The sequence below is a fragment of the Lytechinus variegatus genome, chromosome 11 (genome assembly GCF_018143015.1).
Source record: "Lytechinus variegatus isolate NC3 chromosome 11, Lvar_3.0, whole genome shotgun sequence".
In the NCBI taxonomy this organism is placed as follows: Eukaryota; Metazoa; Echinodermata; class Echinoidea; order Temnopleuroida; family Toxopneustidae; genus Lytechinus; species Lytechinus variegatus.
The window spans coordinates 13,626,350-13,639,410 of NC_054750.1; the positions used below are offsets into that span (position 1 = coordinate 13,626,350).

Here is a 13,061-nt window from a genome sequence, read left to right on the forward strand (position 1 = left end):
GTAAAAAAATCAACCCAAAATAATTGAGACGATTTTAGTCTTCATTAGGGGGGGGGGCACGCTTCTGTTTCAACAACATTTTACATTACAAATTTTACTTGTGCCTCTCAATGGTGGAGGGGGGGGGGCGCACGGGCCGGCTGTGACCCCGCCCCGGATCCGCCAGTGATTTTTATTGTTTGTTCACCCATGATCTCGAAGGTTTTCAAAATGCTTACATTTACCTCACGATTTTTTAAAGACGATTCTAAATGTTAGGAATTAGTTCGAAAGGCCTAATTCTTTTTTAATATACCACACTCATATGGAGTTACTGTTGCTACTCTGTGTTGCTACTCTGCAGTCTGCATCAGCGTGTAATGCACGAGAGAGAGAGGGGGGGGGGTGGTCGCAAAGAGCGATCGAGCATTAGACGAAGGGGTTATGAAGAGGGGATGTTGAGAATTGAGATCAGTGTTGGGAGGGGGGGAGGGATATTCGAAGCGAATGTTGTCACTGCTGATTACGACGATGGTTGATTAATCTTTACATCTTAATTTGGGCGATTTGGGAATTTTGACAAACAAAAAAAATGGAAAAGGGTTTCAACCAAAATTAATTAAGGGGATTTCGGTTTTCTTGTACCATGGGTGGGGAGAGGTGAGTGATTCAGTAAATTTCCATAGAAGTGCAGTTTTAAAGTTACAGAAGAGGATTTAACCCAATGACGGGAATTCGGGAAACACCATTTTCAAGCAATACAAATCGATCACGTGCCATCGGCTTTAGGGCCGAGTGTTCTCGTTCACATTCCAACTATCATTTCATAAATAGGCACTCTTACAAATTAGGCCGATGTCGTTGTGATTAAGATGACTATTTTTTAAGTGTTATTCAGATATAAAATATATAAAGACGATTGAAATTGAACAATTAAGGGCAAGTCCAAGAATTCGCGCGCGTTATGTATGGGACATTTCAGAGGCTTTAATGACCTGAAAAATAGTGTTAAATGACTTTGATTTGATTGAATACCCTCATGATGTTAGACATCTGGGAGAAGAATAATCATGCAAAAATTGGTGACATATGACCTCGACCTTGACCTTTTAGAGAGAAAAGATGTGCCGTTACGTATGGGACGCAGAAAAAAGACAATTTTTTAAACATTTTTTTCAAGTTGAGAATTCTCTGAAAGTATTTCATTTGACAACTTGTAACTTAGTGTGATAGAAGTCACAATACTATAGTATATCTAAGGCAAGTTTCATGTCATGTGCCAAATACTTCTAATTACAGACTCTAATTAAACAAATTAATGACATGTTACGTATGGGACAGTTACGTATGGGACATTTTGTCCCCATAGAGAACGTACACAATTTTCCCTATAATTCAAATAATTGAAATAATTTAAAATATAGAAATAACAAAAGAGTGTCATTCTTTTACAATGTTCTATTGAGACATTTGAAATGACTGAAAAGGAAATTGGTAATTTCAACATTTTTTTTCTTGCTTTTCATGGTTGCGTGAATTTCTTATGTATTTCTATAGTTTATTTTTTTCATATTTTTCAATTTTCACAATTTTTTTGCTTCAATTGTTTTCATTAATCAGTATTCATAACAAATTAGTCTTTAAAAACCAAAGAAAACCAAAGAAAAGGTAAATAATCACCTTTTAGAGCACTCTTGAAAATTGTTTTTCTCCATTCACTTTGTACACAAATCTCCCAATTGACATTGTGTGTAAATGTCCCATACGTAACATGTTGTCCCATACGTAACAATTTTTTAATTAACTCTTAATTAAAAAGTAAACTCTATTTTTGAAACTTTTTGTGGTATAACATTTTCATACTTAATAAATTAGAACTTCCCAGAAATGCAACAATTCAAGTATTGTATTATGAGAAATAACTTAAAAAAACATCCTCAAAATGTTACGTATGGGACATTCCATCCTTGGACAAGACCTAATTTGCATAATTAATTAGATGACACCACTTTTTTCCCCTCAAAAGTAATAAGATGTTAGGGGGTCCATGTCCCACCTATGACTAAATCTCAGAAGTTTTGTTTTTATTTTCTATGAGTTTTTATAATTGTCCCATACGTAACGCCCATTTTAACAATTATGCAAATTAGGTGCCCCAAATTAGCATAAATATGCATATTATCAAATTTTTCTTAATGAAATTTGAAAATTCAACATTTGGGCTTTCTTACCCCACCAAAGATAACTACTTAAATTAAAGATGAAATTTTGCCTTCTGGGGTGACCATTTCTTGGACTTGCCCTTAATTTAAACGATATTCAAATAAAAATAGTATCAACTCGTGTAGATCTCTAGGGATGAAACAGACAAACCAATTAAATGTAACTTTCGATTAATTGTTCAATTCCATCAGAAATATTCTTCATGAAGTCTTTTCAGACTGTTGAATGTGAACTTCTATTGGAATTTATTGAATCACGTACCCCTCCCGATCCAGGTAGATTTCCCAATCACCATACATAAACATACGGTCACATACCCATGTATTAATGATATCGTGTTACATTGTTAGGTATCGACGACATCTTCATAAATATATTCACAATTATTCCATGAAATGTCACCATTGCCGTGGCTATGACAAGCCTGAAAGCTTTGACATAAAACAGTTTTTGCACTTTGATATAGAGGTCAGATATTCTTGTCATCTAATATAAACATTCCATTGTGCAACATGTTTCAAAATGGGTAAGAAAATTACATTACCATCGGTATCCAGATAATGAGTCCATGATTAGACCAGGATCATCGGAGTCTACCCCTTTTTTTTGGGGGGGGGGATTTCTTTTTTTTCAGCACATCGAAGTGAGGAAAAAACAATACCAAAACCCTATATTGGTATTAAATGATAATCACGTTTAGGACTGAGGGAATTGGGGGAGAGGGTATGGGGAGGGAGAGTATTTCATTTTCCAATAAAGTGCAAAAGTACAATATTTCATGAACACGAACGAAATAAACAAAATGTTAAATGCACAATATTCATATTGCATTGTTCAATAGAACAATACTAGCTTTAACAATGTTAAAAACATTTCAGTTATCATTGTTATTACATGTGTTTCATCAATGTCAATATAATAGAAATGATTTTTTAATATAGAAAATATATTTTATATGACTATTGTGAATTTGAAATAATCCCATTTTAGATCGTACATGTATATTAAAACACCTTTCTGAAAACAATCACTTTGAAATCTCCTGTAAAATAAATTTTAGATTTTCTGTTAAAATTGATTTCTAAGATCCTGTCTAAAAATTGATGAAATACTCTAGCTCGAGTAGAAGTGCATAATACAAAGATAAATGAATATACTCAAACTCTTATAATGATATTGTCCACCAAAAAAAAAAAGTCAAATAGTTAATGAAAAATAATTGAATTATAAACAAACAATCGAGTCAAAGGGAATATGAAAATTATAACACAGAATGCAATCACGTCACATTCGTTCTCACTCTCGTAGTTGCAGGAGGGGGGGGGTGGGGTCAGGCGTCCGGACACTATATTTTTGAAGCATTCTTTTTTGTCTTTGCATTACACTAAAAGTATGAATTCAATGGTTGTAATCATCTAGTTCTCCATAGTATTTCCTAATATCTTGAAGTAAAAATTGATGAAACTTTGTTTGTATTATTTCTCCAAATGACTTTCTAAAATTGATCGTCCGGACACACAACCTCAGCTCATGCTAGTCTAGAAGCACTCCCACACTCCAGACAATATGTCACAAGTACATGAACTCTCGTTTGCACACAGAAAATATAAATTATATGCTCCAATAGTTAAAATGTACTGCCTTTCAAGGTTCAAATATACATGTACACTCTTTTTGAACATCTAATTATTCTATTAAAAAAACAAAGTTAATTTATAGGACATTAATATACATGTATGAAGTCTGCGCCGAGCATCTAATCATAAGGCAGTCTACCAGGAAATTCACTTATCGCTGGGGCAACGCAGAATTCAGTACAGACAAGTTTAGGAAATTGGGTTCTGATTTCCTAATATTTATATAAAAGTTAGGTCCTACCTTAAATTCTTGCTCGCCAGAGGATCCAGCCGCTCAGGTAAATTTCACAAATCCAGTGACAAGAAATATATACACTTCACAATTTCAAATAGATTAGAAAGAAGGGACAGAGGTCACAAAATGTCTCGCGAAGTAATGAGCTCATTAAGTATGCAGAGAATATAAACTTCGAAGGAGTGGAAGTGACGGTATGAAGTAAGAATTGAAAAAGATAGAAAAATGAGTATAAAATGATCCTCCACAAGATTTGGTTCGATCCTCACTAGCAGCTGGATGAGATGGTCAGCATGAGTGGTTAGGACGAAGGCAGAGAGTAGAGTGATGATGTGGTAGAGAAAACAAGTTGTTTTTACCAACATCAGAAAAGGTGAGACAAAGAAATAAGCGCCAAAAAGGGGGCAAAACACAGTTGAGAAGAACAAAGAAGAGAGAAGCAGACTGTGAGAAAAGTAAACATGCAAGCATCTCTGTAGTGATGTTGTATACCTGCAAGTTCATTGCAATAAACAAGGAACAATGAAAGGATGTTTGCTCCAAGTCTAGGACAAAAGAAAGGTTGTTTCTTAATATAAGAATGTGTTTGCCAAGTAGATTTGGGCAGGAAATGAGTTGCCTTGTTCTGTGCAAGTAAAGTATAGTACATTGCACATGGCAGAAACAAGTTAGAATATAGATATGAAATTGGAAATAAAAGAATTTATATACATGAACAGAATATTGAAATATAAATGAAAATATATACAAGAAAAGAATATATAGATGTAGATATATGAAAAGCTATAGTCAAGTCACTACAGTAGCTCCCCCCTAGATTTGTACCGAATAGAAATGTAGTAACAAATCGACAAGGGAAAGTAAAAGGGAACTTGGCTATATAAAACAAGAAAATAAAAGGACTGGAAACATTAGTGAATTTTGAGACATGTTTCAACCGTCTCCGAAAAATTGAACGTACTTGGCAGGAAACCTGACATGGCGACCAGAACGGGTCTTACGAATTTCGGGAGGCGTATGCTTGTCATCAGAATCCCCTGCCAAGTCCGTGGAGTTGGATTGTTGATGAACTTGGTCAGGTGGATTTTGATGAGAAGATGAAGGAGTGATAGCATCCTGCTCGATGAAAGCCGGTTTCAGTCTGTCGACACTGACATTTTCATGTTTACCATTATAATCAATGGTGAAAAACTTGTCAGTACGACGAATGACTCGGAAGGGTCCTCTGTAAGGAGGCTGCAATGGCTTTGTAACAGCATCATCTCGTAGAAAGATGTGAGATGAAGAATGGAGTTCAGGATGTACCTGTGTGCGAGTGTGCTGTTTTCGAGTAGGAGTGGGATGTAATTCCCGCATCATTCTCTTTAGTCTGTGGGCATAGTTAGATGGATCATCAGCAGCGTCGAATTGTGAAGGAGCTACAAATTGTGCAGGTAGAGTGAGAGTAGTCCCAAACACAAGTTCTGCTGCAGAGCATCCAATGTCAGCCTTGATTGCTGTGCGTATACCCAGCAAGACTAAAGGGAGTGACTCAGTCCAACGGACCTTGTTATGAGCTTTGAGAGAAGCTTTTAGTTGGCGATGAAAACGCTCTACTAAACCATTTGCGGCAGGATGGTATGCTGTTGTGCGGATGCGTTTAGTGCCAAGGAGGTTGGTGAGTGCGAGAAAAAGTGCTGATTCAAATTGCCTACCTCTGTCTGTTGTGATGGTAGTAGGTGCGCCAAACACTGCTACCCACCTGGCCACAAATGCACGTGCTACCGTCTCCGCAGTGATGTCTGGGATAGGGATAGCTTCAGGCCATCTAGTGTAGCGATCAACACAAGTGAGGAGATAATTGTTGCCCTCTGATGAAAGAAGCGGGCCAACGAGGTCAATGTGCACATGAGAGAAGCGTGCATCAGGTGAAGTGAAAGTACCAAGTGGTGCTTTGGTGTGTCGATGTACTTTACACTTTTGACACTCGAGACATGATTTGGCCCATTTCCTGACATCAGCGTTGATGCTAGGCCAAACAAAGCGCTCTGTAATGAGCTTTTGAGTAGCTTTGATTCCTGGATGAGAAAGTCCATGAAGGGAATCAAAGATAGCTCTTCTGTGTTTGGCTGGAACTAGAGGCCTGGCAGTACCAGTTGATATATCGCACAGAACAGTAGTGGTAGAACCTGGGAGAGCAATTGACTTGAGTTGAAGTGAGGAATCTTTCACCTCAGTTTCATCTTCCTGATCTTTTGCGATGGCTGCAAAGTCAATGATTGAGGAAGAGTCAACTCTGTCAATATACAGACAAGAGAGGGCGTCTGCTGCTGTGTTCGCCTTACCTGAAATGTGCTGTATATCAGAGGTAAACTGCGAAATGAAATCAAGTTGTCGGATTTCTCGTGGCGAATGCCTATCCGGTTTCGACTTGAGTGCATGGGTAAGAGGTTTGTGGTCAGTGTAGATAGTAAATGACCTACCTTCAAGGAGATGACGGAAGTGCTTGATGCCAAGATATGCTGCAAGCAACTCCCTACCAAAAGTGCTGTATTTGGTCTCAGCTGGTTGTAACCTCTTAGAGAAGAAAGCCAGAGGTTGCCAAACTCCATCCACTTGTTGTTGGATGGCTCCCCCAACTCCTACGTCAGATGCGTCGACTAGTAGGCATAAGGGAACATCAGTGCGAGGGTGCACAAGAACAGTAGAATTAGCCAACTGATCTTTAGCATGATTGAAAGCAAGAAGCTCTTTCTCTCCCAGATCAATTGGCATGTTCTTTTTTGTTCTGTTTTTCAACAGATCAGTCAGAGGTTGCAGCACTTCTGCACAATGAGGAATGAATCGCCTGTAGAAGTTGACCAATCCCAGGAATTCTCGAAGTTTGGTAAGTGAAGTAGGGGCGGGAAAATCACGGATGATTTTCACTTTCTCGCTAAGAGGTCGGATTCCGGTGTTGTCCACCATATGTCCGAGGAAAGATAGTGATGAAGCACCAAACTGACATTTTGAGGGATTGACAATGATGCCATACTTCTGCAGGCGATTGAATAGCAGACGGAGATGTGTCTCATGTTCATCCTTAGAGGAACTGGCTACCAGTATATCATCAAGATAAACATAGACAAATGGGAGGCCGCGAATGACGGTGTCCATCAATCGCTGGAATGTTTGAGCTGCATTCCGAAGGCCGAATGGCATTCGAACGAATTCGAATAAGCCGAATGGAGTGGTCACGGCAGTCTTGTGAATGTCGCTAGGCTCGACTGGGATCTGATGATATGCCCTAACGAGGTCAATTTTCGAAAAAATTGTCTTGCCTGCAAGAGTTGAAGAGAAATCTTGCAAGTGTGGGATAGGGTATCGATCCGGGACCGTGCGAGCGTTGAGCAAGCGATAATCACCACAAGGCCGCCAGTCCCCTGGCGTTTTCTTGGGAACCATGTGCAATGGACTTGACCAGTTGCTCTCAGATTGTCGGATAATGCCAAGTTCAAGCATGTGCTCGAACTCTGCCTGGGCAATTCTCTGACGATCTGGAGCAAGACGGCGAGGGCGCGCTGCCGCGGGCGGGCCTCGAGTTGGGATGTGATGTGTGGTAGTATGTTTCACTTCTGAGTGCTTGTAAACCGGTCGTGTGATATCCGGATACTGACGGAGAATGGAGTGAAACCGCTCCGATGAGTCATGTTGAACATACATCGGGCTAATAGTACCAGTATATGAACCACATCCCTGGACTGTAAGAGTTGTTGTGGTGTCTATCAATCGGCGGTGTTTGATATCAACCAACAGTCCAAACTGATCAAGAAAATCGGCACCCAAAATCGGCGTGGGTATGTCTGTCACAACAAATATCCAGCGGAAAACACGCCGTAAACCAAGATCAAGTGTGAAAGACTTTTGTCCGAAAGTCTTGATTGGCGATCGATTTACAGCCTGTAGTTGGATATTTGTTGCGTCAACCCTAGCTGGTTTCCCTAATTTTGAATGAGGGAAAATGCTCACCTCAGCACCTGTGTCGACGAGAAATCGTGTACCAGTGTACTTGTCGTTGACAAAGAAAAGGCAACTGGGTTGGGTGCTGCCAAGGGGGTTAGTCGCCGCTATTCCCTGGCGGAACCGTTTCCCTGGGCTTGTTTTGAGAAAGTGCAAGGACTGATGCACTTTTGAGCTCTCCTCCCATGTTTCCAGTGATACCAGCACTGAGCACCTGCATGCTGGTCACTGCGATGCTGGCTGCGCAAAAATGACTTGCGCTGTCGACTGCAAGTCCCTCTCTGGTTTTCCAGCATGGAGCAGGTCAATGCTTGAATCTGCATTGTGAGCTGGTCAACCTGCGCAGAGAGTTGGTCGATTGGAGAAAGGAAAGATTCAGGAGTAGAGGAAACATTAGGGATAGTCATGTTGTAGGAGTAAGAAAAAAAATTGAGAAGTAGAAAGGAAACAGAAATAGCAAAGTGAGAAGCGAGAATAGCGAATTAAGTGAGAGCTCGAGAGGAAGCGAAAATGGCGAAATAAATAGAAGGCGATAAAAGAAAATTAAGGATTCAGGATCACGTCGGGATCACCAGTTTAGGAAATTGGGTTCTGATTTCCTAATATTTATATAAAAGTTAGGTCCTACCTTAAATTCTTGCTCGCCAGAGGATCCAGCCGCTCAGGTAAATTTCACAAATCCAGTGACAAGAAATATATACACTTCACAATTTCAAATAGATTAGAAAAAAGGGACAGACGTCACAAAATGTCTCGCGAAGTAATGAGCTCATTAAGTATGCAGAGAATATAAACTTCGAAGGAGTGGAAGTGACGGTATGAAGTAAGAATTGAAAAAGATAGAAAAATGAGTATAAAATGATCCTCCACAAGATTTGGTTCGATCCTCACTAGCAGCTGGATGAGATGGTCAGCATGAGTGGTTAGGACGAAGGCAGAGAGTAGAGTGATGATGTGGTAGAGAAAACAGGTTGTTTTTACCAACATCAGAAAAGGTGAGACAAAGAAATAAGCGCCAAAAAGGGGGCAAAACACAGTTGAAAAGAACAAAGAAGAGAGAAGCAGACTGTGAGAAAAGTAAACATGCAAGCATCTCTGTAGTGATGTTGTATACCTGCAAGTTCATTGCAATAAACAAGGAACAATGAAAGGATGTTTGCTCCAAGTCTAGGACAAAAGAAAGGTTGTTTCTTAATATAAGAATGTGTTTGCCAAGTAGATTTGGGCAGGAAATGAGTTGCCTTGTTCTGTGCAAGTAAAGTATAGTACATTGCACATGGCAGAAACAAGTTAGAATATAGATATGAAATTGGAAATAAAAGAAAGAATTTATATACATGAACAGAATATTGAAATATAAGCTCTCAGACAACAAAAGAAGAAACATAGATCTTGGAAAAAATTTCGTAAAAGTGGCGATGATGTAGATTATCTGCGATCAAGAGAAGAAGCTATTAAATTTCGAAAGATGACAAGGAATCTTCGCAGGAAATTTGAAAAGGACATTGCCGACAATATCAAGTCTAACCCCAAAGCATTCTGGAGATATGCAAATAGCTCACGAAAATGCAGAGCTAATTTTGGGGTCATGAAAAATCAAGACGGAATCACTGCTGAGAAGGATGAGGACAAAGCTGAACTCTTTAACCTTTTTTTCAACAGTGTATTTACAGATGAAAATGTGCAGCAGATCCCAACTTTGGTAGACAGACACAAAGGTAATCTCTTAACCGATTTGGACATTACCACAAGTACTGTGAAGAACAAACTGAAATTACTGAAGTGTTCAAAATCATCTGGGCCTGATGGATTTCACCCCAGAGTTCTCAAAGAAACTGCTGGAACGATTTGCATACCTCTTGCGCTTATCTTCAGAAAGTCCTTGAAAGAAGGATGTCTTCCACAATCATGGAAAGATGCTAACATCACACCTATTCACAAGAAAGGAAAGAAGGATGCAGTGGAAAACTACAGACCAATAAGCCTGACCTCAGTTATCGGCAAGGTGATGGAATCTGTTGTGCGTGACGCCATCCTCAAGCAGCTAATTCAGAATGATTTATTGTGTGATGCACAACATGGATTTCTTCCAGGAAGGTCTTGTATTACGCAACTGCTAGGGGTGTTATTCGGTTCACATGGAATTGTGGACTGCCTCTCTTGATAAAGGATGTGAAATCGATGCCATCTACCTTGACTTTTGTAAGGCTTTCGACTCTGTGCCACATGAACGACTAATGAGCAAGCTAAGATCTTATGGTATAGCAGGTAGTCTGGAGAAATGGCTTTATAGTTTCTTGACTCACCGCAGGCAGAGAGTTGTCATCAATGGAAAATCATCACAATGGTTACCTGTTAGAAGTGGCGTGCCTCAAGGTAGTGTTCTCGGACCGATGGTTTTTGTTGTGTTCATCAATGATCTGCCTGAGGTAGTAAGCAGTATAGTAAAGATATATGCTGATGACACCAAACTGTTCAGAGAGATCAGAATGGAGGAGGACTGTGACAGGCTGCAAGCTGACTTAGACAACTTAGCTAAGTGGTCCAAGAAGTGGCAGCTTCAGTTCAATACAGCAAAGTGCAGATACCTCCATCTTGGTCATCAAAATTCCCATCATCAGTATCATCTAGATGGAGATATGCTGGAGGAAGTTTCAGAGGAAAGAGACTTGGGAGTCATCATGGACTCTCAACTAAAATTCCGGAAGTCATGATGACTCCCAAGTAGCCAGTGCAGTCTTGAAAGCAAACCGTGTGCTTGCTACGATTCGACGAACCTTTGTGCATAGAGACAAAGACAACATCAAGAGGTTATACAAGTCACTTGTGAGACCAATTCTGGAATATGCAAATGGGATATGGTACCCAAGATATACCTCTGACCTGAAGGCTATTGAGAAAGTCCAGCGACGAGCAACCAAGCTAGTACCAACCCTGAAGGAAATGGACTATGGCAGAAGGCTACGTGCAATGAAATTACCTTCCATCAAGTACAGACTACGAAGAGGTGACATGATTCAAGTCTATAAGATAATCCACGGCATTGATGATGTGAATAGAGACCTGTTCTTCACATCAGCTTCCACTCAAGCAACCCGTGGCCATCCTTACAAGCTTTTTCTGAAAAGGAGTAGGTTGAGTGTGAGGCAAAACACCTTCAGTGTTAGAGTGGTGAGCGACTGGAATTCTTTGCCTGCTGAAGTAGTCACAGCATCAACAGTCAATCACTTCAAAACAAAACTAGACAAGTTTTGGTCTGCATGGCATTATGCTCATGCATGGGAATAGTTCTAGTCACTGCATTGGCACAGCAAAGGACAAATAGCACAGATAGCGATTTATCCAAGCTAGGAAGGCAACATACAGTACAAGATAGACCTGGAAACTTGACTGCAGACACAACTGTATTTTTCCAGTAGATGCGGTATAAAGGTATAAAGGTATAAATGAAAATATATACAAGAAAAGAATATATAGATGTAGATATATGAAAAGCTATAGTCAAGTCACTACACAAGTGGACATGTACATTATAGATACGCTGTGCACTGTACTCAACGCAAATACAATTTATGCAAGCGGCCTTCAGCATTGCGTAACCCGATGAAAACCACATGTTTATCTTTAGACTTCGGACACTGCCTGCCGAAGTGCCGATATCATCCGAAAATGCGCCCGAAATCTACACGCTGGCATCTTTACCCGACAGAGTGTTGTGCTCCGTGAGTGAGCAGATCGCGTGGTGTAAAGATTCTCACACACAGCGCTGGGCGAGGAAGGGAAGAGGGTCGCGCGATCAGCCAATCAGCGTGCAGGGATTCCGTCTACTGTGTGTCTATGGGGAAAGTTCTATGTGCTCCGCTTAAGATCAAAACATATCGTCTTTTCGTTGTTTTTCTTCCTCCATTTTTGTCGGAGATCAAAACAAATTATCACCAATTATCATCATCATCGTTTTGTTCTTCCCCGATTATGTCGGAGATCAAAACAAATCATAATCTTCTTCTCCACCTGCCTTTCCGCTAATATCGGAGATAAAAACATGTTTATGTATATCATAATTTTCTTCCCCTTTATCTTCTTTTCCTTCCACCGCTTTTGTCTGAGATCTAAACAAATCACCAGCGCATTTTGACGGCAAACATGTCGCCACATGTTTTTTTTTTTGTCTTGTTATGTTTTGGTTTTTCCGATCCGATTTTTTCCCCACTGGTCAAAAATCGGAGTTCGGAAAAATGTAGAAAAAAGGGGAAAATCAGATCGGATCGGGAATTGGAATAAAAATCGGTTACAGCACTAGGAGAAGCGGGTAGTCTTGAGGACGCAATGATGATGATTTTTTTAGATATGTCTTACATTTCTTCATCATTGACGTCTTGACACTCTCTCCATAATGCCTTCAGCGAACGACCAAAACAAAGATGGATTTCCCCCAAAAATCCATCTTTTTAAACCGAAATGACTATAATTTTGTTAATTTTATTAATCCTTACACCTTCCTACGCCTAATGCGTAGGAAGGTTTTAAATATTACTTTAAAAAAATGTAAAAAAATGAAGATTTCTTACCTAACTGATGCCGCGTAGACCTCTCGTTCCACATGTAAACAACGGAAATACAATAGCGTCGACCCTTGAACCGCTTATGTATGACGTACTTCCGGAAAGCAATGCCGTCTTAACGAACAATTTAGAGATAAAAAATCTTATTTAACAAATGTTACAATTATTTCGTGATCATAAATAATTTACATATATTGATATAAATTATTTATGATCACGAAATAATTTTAACATTTGTTAAATAAGATTTTTTATCTCTAAATTGTTCGTTAAGACGGCATTGCTTTCCGGAAGTACGTCATACATAAGCGGTTCAAGGGTCGACGCTATTGTATTTCCGTTGTTTACATGTGGAACGAGAGGTCTACGCGGCATCAGTTAGGTAAGAAATCTTCATTTTTTTACATTTTTTAAAAGTAATATTTAAAACCTTCCTACGCATTAGGT

General features: G+C 39.5%; 1 protein-coding gene across 2 annotated transcripts in view; it reads right to left on the reverse strand.

Moving 5' to 3' along the window:
* LOC121423974 (dedicator of cytokinesis protein 7-like) overlaps positions 1-13,061 on the reverse strand; it is a 68,201-nt gene that overhangs the window by 54,335 nt on the left and 805 nt on the right. The window lies entirely within an intron of this gene.